At 48.8% G+C, this 4,991-nt stretch overlaps 1 non-coding gene across 1 annotated transcript; it reads right to left on the bottom strand.

Moving 5' to 3' along the window:
• Window positions 1-4,358: 4,358 nt before the first annotated feature.
• Window positions 4,359-4,530, bottom strand: LOC149344269 (U1 spliceosomal RNA). The gene has a single exon (XR_016283351.1). It is a non-coding gene; the product is annotated as a U1 spliceosomal RNA (small nuclear RNA).
• Window positions 4,531-4,991: the final 461 nt, after the last annotated feature.

Here is a 4,991-nt window from a genome sequence, read left to right as displayed (position 1 = left end):
GCAGTACGCCGATGACGTCACCCTGTAGGCCACACAGGGTTCCCTCGGAGACATTGAGGCTAACCTGCAAGAGGCGGCAAGCATAGTGGACCGTTATGCAAGCCGCTGCGGCCTCCAATGCTCCACCCAAAAGTCTGAATTTGTGCACATACGCCAGTCACCAAAGCGGACAGCCAAAATTTCATTGTCTCTTGAGACAGGTCCCATCCCTGAAATTATCGAAGTCCGGGTACTGGTGCTCTTTATACATTTTGACAGACGGTCAGAAACAACATTGACCAAACTCCGTCAGGTGGGGGACCAGGTGGGCCGCTTGGTCCACCGGGTTTCTAACAAGCGCGGGCGTTACGATGTAAGGACGCCTTGCGGCTGGCGCATTCATTTGTAACCAGTCGAATTCTATATTCGACTCCGTACCTCCACCTGCGGAAGGACGACGAAGGTTCATTCGAAGTCATCAGAACAGACTTTAGCGGGCATTTACTTTGGTCTTGGATATCAGAAAACGATGTGTGCTGTCACAATAGTCCTGCCATAACTTAAATGAGGGCAAATTCTCGATCAGCTATGGATTTAACGTTACCTGTTAATGGTATAGCTGTATATTCGTGGTGTACAGTTAACTGTGGTACGTCAAGTGACCACTACCCAATCACTTTCATTATTGCGTGCAGTCCAGTAAGGGCAACTGGTTCGGCACAAAAATTTATCAATACTACATTGTTCAAGAACCTTCTAGGTGAGGCCCTCTCGTCTGTTGTCCCCTCCGATAAATCTGAAGGGGGTCCTCAAGTATTAAATTCCCTGCTAGACGCCACTCGGCGAGCAGTCTTTACAGTCCGGTCAGGCGTTAAAAATAAGACTCTTTGGAGTTGGTGGAATGACGACTGCGAAAAAACCTATCGTTAAAGGAAAGCCGCATGGAAGAGTCTAGCGCACAACCAGTGCCCCAAACAACTGGATAAATTACAAATTATTTGCAGCCTCTTTTAAAAGAACAGTATCTAAGGCTAAAGATGATTACAATGCCAGTCTGAACACCTATTTGTCTAACCCAGTCAACCGGAAGTCTCTCTATAGATTCATGGAACGTACTAATGCGCTGCCCTCCTCTCATATCTCTCAGTCCACAGTAGTGCCACCTCGGGACGAAAAAGATAAATTACAGTCCATAGCTCAAGGCCTTGCTGTGCGTTTTCGAGCTCGCACTTCCTTTCCATCAACACCGTTTCATTTGGGTGGAGACTTCACTAAGGTATTTATATCTGATTTAGTGTCGGTAGTTAATTGCCTGCAATATGCTGCCCATGGTATTTACGGAGTAACAGTTAGCATGCTGAAAATCCTAAGGCAAGACTTGGTCCCGTACCTCTTGCAGATTGTGAACTGGTCTTTGGAAAAAGCCTTGGTTCCGCAAAATTGGATAACAGCGAAAATTATTTTATTGCTGAAAGAGCAGGGGACGGGTTTTGATCTCGACAATATTCGGCCGATTGCTCTCACATCAAATTTGATTAAGTTTGTAGAACGGGTAGTCTTCAGCCACCTCACGAGTCATATCCTGAGTCTTCAAGGATTTAGCGAGGCTCAGATTGGTTTCCGCCGGGGGTGTTCGATTTGGACCGCGCACATAGACTTGGAGAGCCGTACTAAGGTTGCTATGAGGCAAAATGAGGTATCAGCTCTGGTTGCTTTAGATATTGCAAAGGCCACGACAGCGTTGAACACAGCATTTTGCTTCATAAACGGGCTAATGTACAACCTCGTTTGTACCTCTTTGCTTGGATAAGAGAGTTCTTAAGGAATAGAGTATTCTTTTGTTCTAAGGGTACATTAGCTTCTACAACATACGTTCAGTCTAGAGGTGTCCCACAAGGCTCCGTTCTTTCACCGTTGTTGTTTAACATACTAATGCGTGACATCCCTATTCACCCAGCCGTTAAAGTTAATGTGTATGCGGATGATATTGCTTTTTTCACTTCTGCCAAAGTTATTCCTATTCTGTAGCAATTAATGCAAGAGTATTTAAATGCTCTGGAAGTTTGGCTAGACAGCCTGAAGTTAACTTTAAATGTCAACAAGTGCGGTGTCCGTGTTTTCCCACTGGCAACCCCTCTTTACATCTCTCTGCCATATTATTATATCATGATCCCGCAAGTTGATTCAACAAAATACTTGGGTATAATATATGGCCTGCATTTAGACTGGCGGCCTCACATTAGAAGCATTGCTCTTATGGGTGAACGTGCCCTTGGTCGGTTGGTGAGGATCAGCAACAAAAAATTAGGTATTCGAAGGGACACTCTACTCTTTCTTTATAAGACCTATGTGCTGCCAATACTTGAATTCGGCTCCGTTTTCTTTTCTGGGTGCCCAAAGTACAAGTGTGAACCCCTGTTTGTTATAGGGCGACTCGCTCTGCGCCTTTGCTTAGGTCTGCCTAAATAAGAACCTTCGAAATGTGGCACCAAAAGCAACTACAACTGGTCTCATGTGTAGCGCCACAAAGAAAATGATAAAGCATAGTGCCAGCTCCTTTCAGCATGAACAAACAAAAGTACAAAGCTTGGCGGCAATGTAAAGAAAATCCCGTCGAATAGAGGGAGAGAAAAAAACATTTTTTTTTAAACGAATTCGGGGCACGCCCCTCGGTCCCCGTAGACCGCTCTGCACTTAAGTGTTTATGTTCCTAAGGTCCATAACACCGGTAGCACGGCCGGTGTCGATGGGCTGCACGGCCGGGTCCTCCGAGCGCAGCCGGGTCTCCCAGCCATCCCAGGTCTTGAGGTTCTCTAGGCCCCGTGGGGGAGGGTCCGGCGGGCAGACGTAATGTGGATGGAAGAGACAAAGGGTTCTGGGCATAGAGCTCAAACAGGGGTGGGAAGGAGGGTTGATAGTGGGCTAGGGTGAGGGGAGAATGCGTGTCTGCAGTCTGAGCCAGGGTATTGCGTGTTGGTTTTCTAGGGAGGGATGGGGCGGGGGGTAAAGCTGGCGCGAGGCTCTGTAGGCCTATGTCAGGTAGCTGAATGAGTGAATGCGCTCCTTCATGAACACCCGATCCGAGGTCACCTGAGCCCGATTCAAAGAACCTCGGGATAAAGGTTGGCGGCCTCATTTCCGGGATTCCCGTAGTGGGTAGGCACCCATATCATCTCCACTTGGCGGGGTGGGTGTGCGTCGGGCGAGTCCAGTATTCGAAAATCAGACATATGGACTCATCCTCAAGGAAAGTGTCGAAGCGCAGTTTTGGAGTCAGTTATAATCTACGGGTCTTCCGTGCGGGTGATGTCAGCTGCCATGACGGCTTCCTCTGTAGCCTCTGGGGAGGTGTCTGGAGGGAGAGTTAGTGTGAGGAGGACGGATGAAGAAAAGTTCACTGCAGCTGCTGTCGCTTCATCCCCCGCGGAGGCAGCGTTTACCCATTCGGCGTCAGGCTCGGAGCCGTACGCTCGATGCAATGCTTTCGCACGGGCTCTGCGGCGGTGCTTATGATGGGACGGGTGCACATTCCTCGGGAGGGCTTGATGAGCACCTCCCGGTGAAGGGGAGGAGAAGAGTTCGGTCGTTTGCCGGTATTCTTACCGGCCTGTGGAGGTATATGTGATCCTGATGTATTGGGCCTGTCGGTGGCCCTCCACGAGTTCCCCGATCGTGCTATGGAGGCCCAGGCCTAGTAATCGGTCTGTGGAAGGGTTGAGGGTGGCGGTGATGAAAAACCTTTGTGTCCTGTTAAAGGTTTGCAGGGAGGTGATAGGGGTGGGGCGTATTGGCCCTTTCACCTCACAACTCAAGGTGCAGCCCATATTCCGGGGCCCTATTGGCAAGCAATGCCGACTGCATCCGCTGAACCAAGGCGAAGATGAAGTGATACTAAACTGGTTAGGGTTTGATAAGGATTTGAAGCGAAAGCTTCACTACGCTTAGTAAAGCCAAGGTCAACGTGCTTGCGGATTTCACCTTCATTTGCCCTTCAGATAAAGCAAAGGCAATGAAAGTGTGTAACTGGCCCCCTGGGACAGTGGGCACCTCAGTTATGCTTTAAGCTACGTTGGGGTAGTCACATATGTGCACTGCAGTGGCAACCTTGTGACAGAAACGCGGCAATGAAGCCATAGGCCATTGAAAATATTTTATTCTCTGATGATTCTAAGCAAAAGGAAGTCAGTCAGCCAGGTCAGTGGATGCCTTAATCGGGCTTTGAGGTACGTGGGGTGGTGAGAGCGCGCCGTTCATTGGGTGAGCAAACTCTCGCTAGCGTCCAGCGACGATTTTTAAAATTGTGCCGGGCGATTCTTGCATCTCGACGACCAGATATCAGTACTTATAGGGACGGTTCTAATTTTTGCTTTGTGATAAGGCAGGGGCTGGCGCGGACGCCAAGCCCCACTACCAAAAATTGCATGCTCCAGCCCCCCCAGTTTGGGGAAGTGGCGTGCGTCAACCCACCGCAGTGCAATGGTGGGCCTCAACACGGAGCCCGACCTTTAAGAGAATTTATTGTTTACCAAAAGATCTACACAAAGAAAAATTTATTGTGTACAAGCGGTACTCAAGAATACATAATCAGTGCATATACACACAAGGGAGCCGGCTCCGTACAAATATTCACAAGATGTACCTATTTAGTGCACCATGCCCGTGGCTTACGGGTCAATACAATTGCAATTGCCACGGGTCACTACAATTGCCACCACCATGACCATCGGAGACTCAGCACCAGGTAAGTATGCCTGTGCCGGGGTCGGGAAGAGTAGCCACGCTGGCGGACGCAGCACAATGCGCAGCTGGGCCTCCTGATTTCCCTGCAAATATTCCGGATTGTGTTCTTGAAACATTTCTTTTATACTATCCCTGCGTAAAGCACGACTGCCGAGCATAGGTTTATAAATATTGCTAGAAAAATTAAACAGCACTTTCCAAGTAAGGAGCTTTTATTGTGCGCGAGACAATCGACATGTGGCTTGTCCCGCGCGCATTTTAAGGCTATTGCG

The sequence above is a fragment of the Amblyomma mixtum genome, chromosome 5, assembly GCF_055824585.1.
Source record: "Amblyomma mixtum isolate Tamu chromosome 5, ASM5582458v1, whole genome shotgun sequence".
NCBI lineage: Eukaryota > Metazoa > Arthropoda > Arachnida > Ixodida > Ixodidae > Amblyomma > Amblyomma mixtum.
The sequence above is the reverse complement of the archived record's forward strand: the minus strand, read 5'-3'. Positions and strand labels throughout refer to the sequence as shown.